The sequence below is a fragment of the Amblyomma maculatum genome, chromosome 7 (genome assembly GCF_055883805.1).
Source record: "Amblyomma maculatum isolate TAMU_Amacu chromosome 7, ASM5588380v1, whole genome shotgun sequence".
In the NCBI taxonomy this organism is placed as follows: Eukaryota; Metazoa; Arthropoda; class Arachnida; order Ixodida; family Ixodidae; genus Amblyomma; species Amblyomma maculatum.
The window spans coordinates 77,147,804-77,163,812 of record NC_139350.1 but is presented as its reverse complement, the minus strand read 5'-3'; the positions used below and the strand labels follow the sequence as shown (position 1 = coordinate 77,163,812).

The following is a 16,009-nucleotide window of genomic DNA, read 5'->3' as shown; positions in this document are numbered from 1 at the left end:
TTTGGCTTTTCTTTGTTTTGGCGGGCTGTACACGTTCAGTACAAATGTGCTTCCTCCCTTTCGCTTTTTCGGAATGATTTCGAAAGCGCGTGCTCGATGTCTGTGTCGGCGATGGTATCGTGCCTGATCGCGGTGATGGCTTTGCTGACTAGAACGGCTGCTTTACCTCCGTTTTGGCTTTCGTAAACATCGTACCCCTGTAAAGTGGGCTTGGTTCCAATCTCTTGGAGCGCAATCACATCGGGGGGGGGGGGGGGGGGGGGGGGGGGGGGGGGGGGGGGGGAGGGTGTAAGCTGTGTGTTTATATATTGTTTTATGAGGCCCTGCGTTTTGCGGTAGACTCTGCAGTTCCATTGCCAAATTTCTAAGTATTCGTGTTCTTGCTTACGCGTCTTGGTCATGTTAACGTGTCACTGCTGTTGCCTCCTTCTACAGTGAACGCCATTAAACGCTGGACGGTTGTACGCTCTTTCCCTAATGTTTTCGTTATGCCTTTGTTTTCGAAAAGCACTTCTGACTTCTGAGATCTTCCCCTAAAATTGTGCTTGCATCTGTCGCATTTGAGATTGGATTTGCCGCATCATATCCTGCATCATCTGCTGCATCATTTGTTGCATTCGTGTTTCAAGTTCTGCATTGTTGGATGGTTGTGGTTGTTGTTTTGGAAGGGCTCTAGTGATTTCGAGCTCCCGCTGTTTTGCCTTTAGTGTTTTTGTTAGTTCCTCGACCTTGTGTTCGAGCTCATTTTGTCTGAGTAGAGCGAGTTCAAGCTCACGTCTGAGCGCACCGCTGCTCGCGTCTTTAGCTGCTTTGACATGAATATTTTTGTTTGTGTTGTTTGTATTGTTTGTGTTACTACTGTTTTCTACCGAGTGCGGATCAATCGTAGATGCCCAGCTTACCTTGTTGCCGCCTTTCTGGGAAAGCTTATTTTTCTTCTTGTCTTGTTTGTTCCCCTCCTGTGAACCGACCGGCGACAGAGGCGGAAATGAATTGGACCTTGATCGGCTCCTCGAGGTCTCTCCCTCTGAGGTGAACCATCGCTTGCGGGGTCGCCCCCGCTGGGCTTTGGTCTTGTCTTGCTTTTTTCTATCTGTCCGGGCAGCGTCCGGGTACTCTTTGAATCCGGTGCGATGTGCCTCACCGCATATTAGGCACTTAAGCTCGCACACATGGCCTTTGGTCGGATTTTCATCTCCGCATAGTCCACACATAATAATGTCCGGTGTGGGGCACACGTTGGAGCGGTGTCCTTGCTGGAAACAGACGTAGCACACCTGCCTCGTGTGGCGGTACTGGTAGTATGGTAGTTCACTTCCGTAGTATATTATGAATTTCGGCAAGATCGCGCTGCCGAATTTGATCACCGCGGTCTTGGATTTTCCAAGCATCCTTCCCTGGAGAATGGTCACTCCTTGAGTTGTGACTCGTAATTGTGCTTTGAGCTCTTCGGGAGACGTACCTGGGTCAACACCGTGTACTACGCCGCGAAGGACGTCCTCAGGAGCTGCCACGTTACCTTGTGCATTTACCTTGTACGCCTTTCCGGCGAATTTCAGGCGGGTAATGTGCCGCACCAGGTGAGCCGTTTTTTTATGTAGGGTGCTAACGATAATGATGTTAGATCCTGTTCGATGCCTTACAAGTATGTACTTGTCCTTGCATTGTTGGCCGCACGCCATGACAACGACGTATGGTACTTGGTGTGTGGTGAGTGATTTCATGATGAGTCCTTTCTTGGCTCGAAACATTATTTTGATGTCGTTTTTGGGGAGTGGCGGCAGTCTTCGTGTAGGCCTTCTTTGCTCCCTCTGTCCAGTCTTGTTGCAACTGGTCGCATTACCCAGTCATTTTCCATCGTGAGGTTGAGTATCCGGGCCGGTTCCCGTGCCTTTCCGTTGTCCTCGTCTTTGAAGTTTTTTCTGGCGCTTGGATTGAACAAGCTCCCAACTGGCATCGTTGTTGTACCCGACTGGTTCCGACGAGGAATCTGATGGGATTCCGTCTTCGCTTCCTCACTCAGCATCTCTAAAGTCGTCTTCAACTTTTCATGAAATTCGTCAAGGGCGACATTTGGTGGTGGTTGTAGCGACACACCTGAGGCTTGGGTGGGCCCCGCCATATGGTCTCTGTTTGAAGAGGCGTCGGTGCTAGGCGCCACCGTCGTCGATAAGCCTAGCGTCCCATGCTCTCCCGATGTCGAGCTGGGCGTCTCGTCAGGGTTAGCGGGCTGGCGCCCGCTTTATAACTTTAAAGTCCGGTAAAGATCCGAAAAATAGTCCTACCGCTTGAAATATGGCATGCAGGGGATCCAGCACTTGATGTCTTCCAGTTCCGAATAAAATCCGGTGGCGAGAAAGCGTTGCTCCGGTGAAATCAGTCAAAATTTGCGGAGCTGAAGTGACGCGCGTTCGCCTACTTCAACCGCCATGAAAGCAACCTGAGCGTGTGAAGCGCGATACTACCGTGTGGTCTTTCATTTTAAGCGTAAAGTCTTTAAGCTCTCATCGTTGTCAGCAGGAGCTGTCTGCAGAGGCTGTCGGCAAAGAGGGTTTCGCTTTCGAGCACTTTCGCTTTCTCATTAATAAGCCTTGTCTCCACCGAGTATACAGCCTCCATCCCTTGGATCCCCAGCCAAGCGCTTTATCAACTGCGCCACGCCCCGGATCGTGAAACGTTCTCCATAATTCCTCTTGTCTACCGTGAGAATGATAGCGGGATTCCACGAGTGACAGATACTGGGCCTTCCCTTTCCTGTAAACGAATCGTAGAACGCAGGTGAACTTTGATTCGTTCAATGAAATGCTGGTGTTTGACAAGGGGCACGCGATGTACCGTCCCGACAGGTCATGGCATCACCAGACAATTCATGCATATACGAAGCTGACCCCGCCGGGCGTCCGTTGTGTTGTTGTGGCTGTAGGAAGAAGGCTGTTGTTGCGGCTGTAGAAAGAAGGAAAAGAAAATGCACGGGCCTGCTACTGGCTCAGTAGCTGAGCCACCTCCGCGGTTGTGGCTGTGGGAAGAAGGAAAAGAAAATGCACGGGACTGCTACTGGCTCTGTAGCAGAGCCACCTGCGCTGCCTCGTGCGGACAGAGAAAGTAGAGAAAGAAAGAAAAAGAAGACAGAGAGAAAGAAGCGGGCCGCAGCAGCCGTCGTCCACCACCGAAGTGGTGGCGGGTGTAATGACGGCCTATAACAGATAAAAATTCGGTAGATGGCTAGCCCCCGCCGCAAACGGCGTTGACCTACCATCCCAGCCCCGTAGGGCCAGAAACAGCCACCCTTCACCCCACCACCTCCGCTGCCTCGTGCGGACAGAGGAGCCTCGGAGGTGGGCAGAAGAGAGAAAGTGGAGAAGAAAGAAAAAGAAGAGGGAGAGAAAAACGAGCGCCGTAACAGCCGTCGTCCACCACCTAAGAGGTGGCGGGTGCAACGATGGCCCACACCAAATTGGAGGCCGGCTAGCCCCCGCCGCAAGTGGTGTTGACCGACCAGGCCTAGCCCCGTAGGGCCAGGAACAACCATCTCCTCCACACTGGACAAATTCGAAAGCGTCCGATCCAGATGTCTGTACGGCGCTTTTAATTTGCCGCTTTCTCGAACGACGCACCGCAGAGCAAACAGAAGCCGACCCAGATGTCTAGGAGGCGTTTCTACAGCAGGCATCAGCGGCGTTGAAATTGAATTACAGGATACAAAAGGCACAGTGTCCGCCACAATTCTCCGCGGACACGTGTACCATGCGGTAAAGATAGAGAAGAAGGTAGGAGTGAAAGAAGAGAGGGAGATAGAGGTGCCGTAGTTGCGTGCTACGAAGCAGTGCTCTATAATGGCTTAAATAATTATTGGTTCACAGAAAAGGCCAGGCGCAATATCCGTCACACTTGTTTCTGTGGACATCTACCTAACCGCGCCATAAGGGAAGGGAGGAAGGTGGGAGTGAAAGCAGAAAGATAGAAGGGGGTGCCGCAGTGGAAGGCTCCGCAGTAATTTCGGCCACCTGAGGCTCTTTAACATCGCAGAGCACACGGACGACTCTTTGTTTCGCCTCCAGCGAAACGCAGCCGCCGCAGTCGGGATCATACCGGGTACTCCAAAACAGTAGTCGGGCGCCTTATCACTGCACAAGCGCGGCGGGGCATAATGGCTTTCGCCTCATTGCACTTTAGTGGTCCAAAATGCCCTCTAGAATTTTTCACTGTACAGTGGAAAGTCGGACAGGCTTGGATAAATGCTAAGAAATATTTCACATGTACCACATGCACTCATGGTTGTTGTGGCTGTAAGAAGGAAATGAAATGCACGGGCCTGCTACTGGCTCTGTAGCTCATCCACCTCCGCTGCCTCGCGCGGACAGAAGTGATAAAGTAGAGAAGAAAGAAAAAGAAGAGGGAGAGAATGATGCGCGCCGCAAAAGCCGTCGTCCACCACCTAAGCGGTGGCGGGTGCAATGACGGCCTACAACAGATAAAAATTCGGTGGCTGGCTAGCCCCCGCCGCAAGCGGCGTTGACCTACCGTCGCAGCCCCGTAGCGCCAGGAACAGCCACCCTTCACCACCTTCCGCCCTGCACTCATACTTGTTTTTGCGGCTGTAGGACGAAGGAAAAGAAAATGCACGGGCCTGCTACTGGCTCTGTTGCTGAGCCACCTGATTTATTGATTTATTGGAAGGAAAAGGCGCGGTAACTGTCTCACTTGTTTTCTGTGGACGCGCCTCAACCACGCCGTAAGGGAAGGAAGGAAGGATTTGGGAGTGAAAGTGGAAAGAGAGGAAGAGGAGCCAAAGTGAAGGGCTACGGAGTAATTTCGACCGCATGGGGATCTTTAACGTGCGCTGACATCGCACAGCACACGGACGCCTCTTCATTTCGCCTCCATCGAAACGCATCCGCCGAGGTCGAACCCGGGCACTCCAGCACCTGGGGGTTTCCCCTAAATATTTCTTTAACACCATCACCACATCGAGTTATAGATCAATTCGCTCTCCTTACCGTCTGCTCTGCTGGCAGTCCTGGTTAGCTCAGTTGGTAGAGCGACTTCCCCCGAAAGGCGGTGGTGGCGGGTTCGGTTCCCGGATCAGGACGAATTTTTCTTTAACTCTGAAGTTTCTGAGAAAGTTGTATAGCTTTCCTTTGTAGCCGTTAGGCAGCGCTTGGCTATCATTTCTTTTTATACCATTTCTCCATTTGACCATCATTTCATTTTATACCATTACTCCACGATGCACCTTATAACTCATTTAATGGCCGCACGTTATCTCCTCCTTCATTTCTTTTAATCTCCTCACAAGTCTTTCTCAATCTTTTCCTCCCCAATTCCCCTTCCTACACAGAGTAGCATGTCAGCAAAAATTAAACAGCTGCTAAAATCTCTGTTCTTCATTAAATAGTCTCTCTTTTTCTCTCATTACAGAAGCGACGCTTCTATCACAAAACCACTCTTTGTAGGACTGCACTTTTAAAAGAACAGAATCTCGCGTCTTTGACATGAATAAGCATGAGCAAGGGCAAATCTATACACAGCAGGGATTAGTCGAGCCTAATAGAAGTACGATGAGTATAAAGGCTTGGGAGTGGCCTGATGTCAGTGCTCTGTTCAAAAACAGCGTGAATGCAGCATGAACAGACACACTTTAGGCTGAATAAAGGCACCTCTTGTTTCTTATGCGGAAGGCGAAAAAGCAATATAAAAATATGCTATCCAAACATTTCAGGTAGTGACTGTTTTTAACATTCAGAAGTGAAAAGAAAAGCACTAAAGAAGACGAAAGAGCATCTGCGTTCATCCTTTAGCGTACATGTGCGCAATTCTGCGCATTTTTGTCTCTTAGCACTACTATGAAACAGCCCATTCATTCAAGGGCCTGCATTCTATAATCTTTCACAATCCTACATTTTTCCTTATTTGCGTCCATCAGCGCGGGATACGGTACAAAACTGGCGGCAGACACTGCTTGACCGAACGCACGACGCAGCGCCTAACAATAACAGAGGGAGCAAACAACGAATATATTACTCTTTACAAGGTACAAGAACTGTCACGACACACACATTATATTTTTGCACAACCGTCCCATATAACAAAAAATGAACCGCCATATTTTCTTGTGTTTGATTGCGCTCACAGGTGGACGTTTTTAATTCTGTTAGGTGAAATAGTTTCGGCCCTTATTTGTGTGACAATGTGACAAAGTGCCATTTCTTATCTCGTGCTGGTTTAGCACTGCTTTTTTAGTATGAGCAATCAACTATACCACTAGAAACATAGTTGAAGTAAATTGCAGCAAGTAGCTAGTCGTCAAATGCAGTAATAAATAAATATACAAATAAATAAATAAATCCTGACTAATGTCGATTCTGTTCAAGGCGAAGCATTTTTAGTTCATTCGTTCAGGCATGTTTGCCGGCTTGGCAGTGAACTATCTAAGGAAAGTCAACAGTGACATCAGCGAGTGACAGTAGGATCTTGGTAGCTGCTCTTTCTCTCCAAGGGATTCTTTTCCCCGTTCAAATTTGTGCTTAGGCTTTTCGCTCAGTACAGTGAACATGTGCACTTAAAATCACAAATGCGTTTTTGCAGGCCACAACACGTCAGGGTGTACAACTGCACAAGCAGCAACTTCGATCCTCGCACGTGGGGTGAACTGTTTAGTGAAATGCAGAGGGCCATCAAAAAGCACCCGCTGCCCAATCCGATGTCTTATCCCCATTTTCGGATGACCGACTGCGTGCTGTACCACAACCTGCTGCTGGTATTCCTGCGATACCTGCCTGCGCGCACAGCGGACATTGTCTTGAAGCTTAGAGGCCGACAACCAAGGTTGGTTCTGTATTTCCTTAATCGATTGCGGAAAGCGTTTCGAAGCACAGAACGGTATATTGATGCATGCGCTGCCATTTAATTATGAAGTTTCTGTTTTTCCAGTGTTGATCTAATTAGGTTTCTAGGTTTGCAGTTTAGAATGTAGAGCGATTATTGAGAGCATGCGTCAACACTTCGCTTTATTTTTCATGAGGGCATGCAAGGTAGTTCAGTTTAGTCATATAAAGGGAAAAAAAGTCCAACCAATAGTCCCTTATAAATAGTGCGCGAATGATCACCCTGTCATCTCAATCTCGCCTGTGAGCTAGAAATATTGGAGTATATTAAAGAGGGGGAAACAGGCCAAACAAGAACCCCAGATTGAGAAACCGTGCGTCTCATTATGGTTCGAAGCCCCACGGCGGCTGAGCTGTTAAGACGGGTTTGCTCCCAGCCGTTGCGACTGCATTTTGTTCAAGGGGAAACTTGACGCTCCCGTGTACTGTGCGATGTCAGTGCTGTAAACCAACCCCAAATAATTTATATTATCCGGAACCCTCCACTACTGCAACTCGCATAGTATGAGTCGCTTTAGGAAGTTAAACACCATAATAAAAAAATTAAACCAAACAAAAACCTACCAAAATTGGTCTAACGCAACAAAAAATCAAATTTACAAGCGCGGCTTCTTCAGAACACAACAGTACGTATACAGTTGCACGCTTGGCTACAGAGGAGGAAAATAACAGAAATTACTGGCCACTGGACATGTGAGTTTAACTACGTGGTGTATATTCACAATGATTAGAAAGTATTGGACTATAGATGCAATTGAATGATTTGTTAATGAGATGGTCTAGAGGGGTCGGAAGATTTAACCCGCAACCGCCTCCAGGGGCCCTGAATCTAGAATGGGATCGTACCGAAGGTCGGAGAGAGGGACACAAGTTATGCATGCAATATCTCTTTATTTACTGCTCTTCATAGGGGATTGATGAAGGTGAGCGGCTCACCGCGTACGTCAGGCGGTCGCATTCGCCGGGGACCCTGCTATCACCCAGGACGTGATGAACTTGGCTGACAAGCTGGCACTATGGGACACAGGAGGCCAAGCGTGAAGCTTTCACCCGATAACTTTTAGGTTCCACTCGGCTTCATCACGGGAGTATCCACGCGGGCGTCGTCGCCGACGTACTATAACCCGGAGATTAACGTCCTACCTCCGCCTTTTCTTGAGTTCGAATATCCCCCGGGACAAGTAAGGAATTTCTACTTCATCTTGGTCCACCCAGCGCCTTCTCTCCCGCCAGTTACAATGGTGCCCATAGCTGCTCTCCCCGCGGAAGTCGCCGGCGCATCTGCGGAAGTCGCGCTTTTTTCTCAAGCGGCCAGCTCATCAAAGTTGGTTTGCCGCTGCCCCTTTCCTGGGAAGCGGTCCCACTTGGGAAGCCGCATCCCTTTGTCGACGGCTATTGGCTCTTCGTGGACTACGGAGAGCGTGGAGCGGGCTTGCTGGCCTGTAGCGACGCGCAGCTTTATCCCCCGACAACGGCTGAGGCGACAGCGAGCTGGGTAATGAGCGGACCGTTGAACTGGGCACTTGAAGTCGGTTCGAAGGTCTCGACCAAGGGAACCAAAGGTAATTATTATTGCGAAAGCACTACTACTCTAGGTTTCGAGCCTTCAGCGTAGCGTGGCCGGTAGCCACGTCTTACCCACGTGATGCTGTGACGTCACACCCCGCGTTACACAAGGGTGAGAGCTGGGCTACCAACTCAAGCGGTCGGCAGGAGCTGCCAACTTGAGTCTCTCGTTTCACACGGGACGGTTATGTCAGAAGCAGCCTGCTAAGACCCTGCCACTCACGTTACACCTATAGGCCACTAAGGCACGCTCATACGGCTTGGTTAAAGCGGGGCTTTATATGTGGGCTGAGGAAGAAAAAGAAAATAGGAGAAGAACGCTCGGTCACCCGCAGCTAATACTTTCGCTCAGTATATGGTTCAGCAACGTTCAACACTTGTAATTTTTTATCGTCATTTGCGGGAACTTCAGTTCGTCACTTCAGCATCAATCGCACATACCACTCGCAATTTTTTTATCGACACACTCAACACGCCGGCAACGGGGAAAACAGCATTGTTTCAAATTTTTCTTCCTTTTCTCACTTTCTATAAAGCAATATGCGGATCATACTGTCAGATCAGTTGTAATGCTGCTTTGGGGCGGTATGCTAACGACACAGATGACGAATAGGGAGGTGGTGTATTACAGTGTCATGCGCCGTTATCTTCAAAAACCACTTTCTAAATTTGAGGTGTTGCTATGACTTGACATTCTACCCCATAGGCTGCAGTAAAATGCAAGTGTGCACTTGATATTTCGCTTTTCCTTCTTTGCAGGTTCGTAGCACTTTACAAGAAGGTTCGCAAAGGCATCGAGACAGTGCAGTTCTTTACGACGAACAGCTGGCTCTTCCGGTCAAGCAATGTTGCTGGACTGATGCAGGACCTTTCTGCAAAAGATAACCAGGTGCACTCATACCTCCGTAGAATACCAGGAATAAAGGCGGACAGTAAAGATAACTATATACACAACTGGCTTAATGACGGATAATACCCAGCGATTTTACTACTATTCATAGCGATAACCTCCAGCAGTTACGTTATTCGGCAGTTCGCCCTGCGCAGTGACTTATAGTTGACGTCTTCACGCTCATATGCATGCGTTCAGAAAAAAATAGAAACAGTGGCGCACGAATCAGCATATTAGATACCACCTTCGTTGACAGCATGCAGCTTGAAGTTAAATTCAGATATGGCTGAACGCTCATGTTACATGGCTAGGTTACCATTCTGAAGTGAAAGGCCCAAAAGTAATTCAGAAATTCGCATAACGGTAATTCCGATATCCCGCCGTGTATATGTAATTATTATTTAGTACTAATTTGCTCGCCTCAGATGTGGACCAAAATTTAGACGTTAAGAGAATGTAGTCAGTACGAAATTATTAAAACAATAAATACAGAGAACAAAATACTAAGAATCTCCAACCGGACATTGATCATTAAGTTACTGGTCGACGCTTTTCGAAATCAAGAATTCGGTAATAATAAATAAATAAACCTCTCAACGCTTGCCGTCCACATTTCAGTTTAAGGATAACGGAGACGTGTGTTGTTCTGAGAAGGAAGGGATGAAAAAAGGCATGAACTGGCAGTTGACAAGCAGGCTTGTTAGTCGCACTCCGAAAATTCGCCCGCCTTAGGAGCGTGACAAAAACAAATGGAGGGGAAAGGCATCTAAAACGTACATTTTCAGGCATACGTTCAACCAGCGCACATTTTTTCGCGTTTGCGATTCGTGCTTCTATATGTACTTGCGCAGAAATGAAAGAACTGCGCTAACACTGTTAGGCGGCGTGTTCGGATGGCTGTCCGCTCCTGGTGATGTGCTGGGTCACATAAAGGTAAAACTTGCGACGCCACTCGCACCATAAATGAACCATTCACAGCCTCAGGGCAAAATAAGCAATACAGAAATTTTACCACTTAAAAGGCGCATGGTTCGCATAATTGACACGCAGCAAAGCAGTACTCAAGTGAACCATTTATTCAAACGGTGTTGCATAGTTCAAGCCCAAGTATGGCCGGTTTATTTATTTATTTATTACATACTGCAGACCCTTGGGTCCAAGCAGAGGGGCATAGTTGAGTACAAAAAAGAGCAAAGAACAGCAACAAAAGTAATAAGAAATTATACAATATTAATCACAATGCATAGCCATCTGTAAATTAGTGTTCCAATCTGATATTGTGCGAGGGAAAAAGGAAAACATAAACGTGTTAGTTCGAGCATATTAGGGTGTCAGTGAGTCAGGATGATGATGTCTCGTATAGCGTGTTGATGCAGGAGATATATAAGGGGACTGGTTTATTGCAAGCTTGTTATTTATCAGGAGAGAAAGGAATTCTAGCCTCAGCTGTTTTCTGCGGGATTCAAGTGTGGGAATAGAATTATCTGTCGTTGTTTGAGAGGGTGCGTCAAACCTAACGAATTTATGAAATATAAACCGAACTGATTTTCTTTGTATTTTCTCAAGGTGCTTGATATCTGACTTAGTGTGAGGATCCCATGCTATGCATGCATACTCTAGCTTAGGTGTAATGAAAGAGATGTAAGAGAGTAACTTTACGAAAGAGGGTGCATTTTTTAGTTTGTGTCTCACGCTTTTGAAAGAAGAGAGTTCGTGTGAGCCACGGCATGTTGTTTTAGCCGCGCCCTCGCCGTAGTCAGTAAGCACTGTGCCGCAATGAACAGGCAGCAACTGCTGTACAGCACTGTGGCGTAATACACAGACCTTGTTACTCGTTTTGAAGGCCATTGATGTCAATGACAGGTTGATCCTAAGCTCGTGGTGAGTTTTTATTTAGCCATTAATGCCCCCACACTGTATCTAGCTGCCGTAAAATAACAATGATAAAAAAGCACGATATGCAGCCAGTGTAACAGCAGCTATAAAAGGCATTTATTAGTGAGGCATCGGCGGGGTTGTGGTTGGCATTGTGGGTATTCACATGCGTAGGGGGAAAAGGTAGTGCGAAGGAGCCACCAGTGGAAATGGGGCATCGCACACTTAAAGTTTATAATATTCGGTAAAAATACGATAAAAGTCGAGCACGTTAGGCGGGCCCATGAGCACTCACTTTCGTTCCTAATATCATTCATTTTTGCAAATACGATTATTAAAAAATTACGGGTTGGTAATGCGACAGGCAGAGAGTACATTGGCAATGCGGGGAAATAAGATCGGTAACTTCAGATTTGCAACGTAACTTTATCGAAAATTGAAGACTTGTTGTGCTGTACTGGCAACTGGAGGTGTTTGCTATCGGCTGGGGTATCCACACTAGAGCTTTTTTTTTTCAGAAGGCCGAGGAAATTTAACCGTGCCATACTCCCCGGGCTCATTCGAAAATTTGCAGTGTGCGACGTGTACATTAGTGTGCGCGCCACTTTAAGTGGTTAACATTAAACGTCGAGATTGGTAATTGCAGCAATAGCCTCTGTTGCATCTAGAGGTTCCTTGAGCTGAGGTATAGAAATTGAGACCACTGAGCATAGACAGCGGCGAGATTCAATCTGAGGGCGCCAAGCATTTATCCAAAGATATCGGACACGACGATATGTGTCGGACAGTGATGCACCGCCATCGTTCTTCGATATGTAGACTGCCTCGGTAGTGACATTGAGTCGATATGCAGGCATAATTATTTTACATGCTGCCACTGATAACTAAGGATCAGTGGTTAAGTAGCTTGAAACTGATGTTCAGAACTTTGTTAATAAGAAAAGTGAGGGCACGATTATAATCGCACTGTTATAGCTATCCCAAAGGACTGTCAATAAAAGCATCGATTAATATAGAAATGAACAACAACCCCTCGTCTAATCAGTGCAATAATCAAAAGCCTGAAATGTTCTCCGGCAAAATGGTCTAAATAAGTGGGAAGAAGGCGTCTTTGCAATGTATTGCCGTACTTATATGCAAGCCTTGTGTGAAAAAGAATGCGCAGGTTTCGTGTCTATTTTACTTGCAGCTCTGCCTTCTGAGATTTCATGCACGCTAAATGAGTGTTTTGATCTATTAACGCAGGTATTTTACATCAACGTCGGAAAAATGGATTGGGTCTCATACGCTGACAACTACATGCAAGGTATTCGCAAGTACCTTCTCAAGGAGCCCCAAGATACATAATTACCACAGACACGGAAGCAGTTAAGACGGTATGAAGAGGCATGAACTTTCGCCTGGTTTCATCTCACACAACTCGAAATAAAGAAGATGAAAGGCCTTCAGGCCAGTAATGAACTAGATGAGGAAATATATCAAATATTTATGTAGTGCACTTCATAGTGCCGGCATTCACTTTGTGAATGAAAAATCACAGGGTGAGCAAGCCCTTATGGTCTAGCATATTCAGCCGGTACGCTACTGAGAAGATGAAGGTGTCATTTGGCTTTAACCCTTATATGCCCAAACTCAGAAAAATGAAAAAGAAAAACAAACTACTTTCTTAACTACAAAATTACGAAAGCCATGCCAGAATGAATAAACTTTTTTGTTTACTTTTAAAGAAATCAAAAAGTGACCTCCTAACCGTGCTACAGCCTGCATATATGAACACTGGGCACATACGCTAATATGCGAGAATGTGAAATAGTTTGAAAGACTTCCCTAGGAATCTCATTTCGCAGTTCTTGCGTGGAGGGCAGTTTTTGCGGGGTTATTGGCGCGTCCGTTAGCTTATCTTGGGAGGATGACAGTGCGGACAGCGCGGTCAAAACGACCAACATTTTTAGCGTGACGATTGACGATTTGGTGTTGAATTTTATTAGTGCATTTCTGACAGAAGCGGCAAAACGATAAGTGAAAAAAAAGGAAGGAATGTAATTTACTTCACATTGTTTCGTTTTAGCTCTTAGCAATGTCTAGATTCACTCGTTAAACATCTCCCATGTTGGCGTTGTACTTTGGATCAAACAGCTGCCTGAATGCATTTTTCACGTTTCTTGAGTAGTTTTTCTATCTGTCCGTCAGCATTTGTAAGAACAGTGATACCCCCTTTGATGTTACAACGCCGTAAATTCATATTCTACATCGACTCCGTTATAAAAGGCTCCTTGTTTTTTACTTTTGAGATCCTTTTGCGTTGGTAAATGACAGTTCTCAATTCTTGATATACACCTTTAATGTACACTTGACGGCAACAACTGTCTATAGCCGCGGAAGCGTCAAACTGACGAACATTTGTCGAAAATATAACCCAAAAAGCGTAGTCAATTTTTATCATTAGTCTGCTGACCATGTCTATCACCAAGGCTCCTACCAAGCCGAGAGCGCTCTTGCTGGCAGCGTTAGAGCCAAACATTTAATGCTAAAGTTGTATCATTCGGCAGAGGTAGCTCCGCGGCGTGCAAACACATCATATTATACAGTCAAATCAGATTGAATTTCTTTTAAAAGACTGCTTACACCCGTGTTTGAAAAGCGGCCTCACCTTGGTGAATTGGTCATCATGAGGCGGGTAATCATTATCCGCAACATGCAAAATCGTGAATATATTGCTGCAAAGCGCTTAAACATCATAGAATTCACAATGAGCTTACAGTGACTGTATTCAGAAACTTCCCAAAACATTCGTCATTCTGGCACTCGCACGTAACTATTAAGAAGCACACCAGAGCAGCACTCCATTTCTCGTTTAGCGAATTCTTGCATTTATTGTTGCGAAAGGAACACTACGTCTGGTTTCGCCTCGTCGCGTAGCCGGTGGCCGGTGGGCACGAATGGCCTTGAACGGCCATTGCCTAGCAACCGTTTCAGCCGAGCTCCGCCAGATGGCGACGCTCCCGTTGAGCTCCCACCACCCATCTGCCGTCAGCTATGAGGACCAAGCGGAAACGAGTGTACACCAACGCCGCCGGGCGGCGCTTCTTGCCTTACAGTCGAAAAACACAGAAGGTAAAAATTGGATAAATTAGATGGAAAAGAAACAGTGTGGAATTATACCGAAAGTGGAAAAGGCAGATCAGGAAGGAAGCTTTCTTTGATAACTCGAGACAGTGCCCGACTTTTTGAAGCTAGATCAGGGTGCCTTAGAACACGCAGCTACAAAAAGAAAGTTAACAATGAAGATGACACATGACCCGCATGTGGTAACTCCAGGGAAACAATTGACCATAATATACTCGAATGCAATGGTATTCATCCGGAAGTCTATACAGGCGCAGTCACCCTTCCTGAAGCTCTGGGGTTTAGAGATACCAGTGGCCAGGTGAATAAACCCGCGATGGAAGCTTGCAAAAAACGACTGGAGAAAAGTGGCATAAAGTTAGTAATGCAGAAACAAAAATTCAATAAATAGAATGATGCTATATTTAACCAATCTAAAATAATAATTAGATATAGGAAGAAAAATGAGCATCATAGTTACTGTTACCACACAGTTTCAAAGGGGACGATCCTATATTCCATACATCCATCCGTTTTGCCTTGTTTTATTGCTTTCGCAATAAAACAAGGCAAAAATTGTCAAGGTTGTTTTGCAAAAATTGCAAAACAATGCCAAGGTAGGGAAAAAGCAGGCAGGAGACCAGGCAGTAGGTGACTATGGCACTGGTTCTAGGAATACCAGAGGGGAGGTACTAGTTCAGTGTGCAGAGTGCAATAACATAAGAATCAGGAATACCTTCTTCAGCAAACGGAAGAACCGGAAATGGACATGGAAAAGTTCTAACGGGGAGACTAAAAATGAATAACACGGAAAGTTGAGCTAGTTGGTACATATTTTTAAGGAATAAAAATATGTACCAACTATGTACCAAATATGTAAAAATATGTACCAAATATGTAACAAAGAAAAATGAAAAGAGGGTGCCAGATAAAGCATGACTTGAGGTTTGTCGGTTGCGCAGAAGGAGTTGTGTATGAAGTGCCTTTTACATGCGGGAAGACCTACATAGGTCAAACGGGAAGGTGCCTAAATACCCGCTTACGTGACCACAACACTTCATTGAAGGGCGCCCCATCCTCAAATCTTGCTCTGCATTACAGGAACTGTCCGCTTAACAACCAACTAAATTGTTCTAAAAATTCATGTGTTCCCCTTTTTAATGAAACAAAAATTTTGTACAAACACAAAGATGAACTAACAAGAGAAATCAGTGAAGCCTTTCACATTCATAAAAATCATGACTCCTGTGTAAGCACCCCTTCTGTATCTGTTCATGACTGTGAACTAATCTATCTTGATTCAAAAGACTGAGGTATCTGTTTGGCGATTGGTGTTGCACATGCGTTATTGGTTGTGAAAAGAGTATATTTTTGCGTGTTTCTTTCTAATAAACTGCAGTTGATAGTCAGCGCAGGTGTTGTCTTCTTCCTTGTCCTTTGTCTCCGCGCTGTTATTCCTTAAAAACTAAAAATGAAATTGACTTCATACTGTGTTCAACCCCCGCCATTATGAAGATGTAGAGGTAATCGGGAAAGTGCGATGTAGTGGCCACATGATGGTGAGATTCTGGATTAGCCTAAATCTGAAGAAGGAACGCAGCTGATTAGTAAGAAAGAAACCCATCAACGAATTAGCGGTGAGGAGAATGCCAGAAGAGTTCACGATCTCGCTACAAAATAGATATTC

At 46.0% G+C, this 16,009-nt stretch overlaps 1 pseudogene; it reads left to right on the top strand.

The window, feature by feature from the left end:
- LOC146183682 (putative fatty acyl-CoA reductase CG5065) overlaps positions 1-12,609 on the top strand; it is a 32,805-nt pseudogene extending 20,196 nt beyond the window's left edge.
- Positions 12,610-16,009: the final 3,400 nt, after the last annotated feature.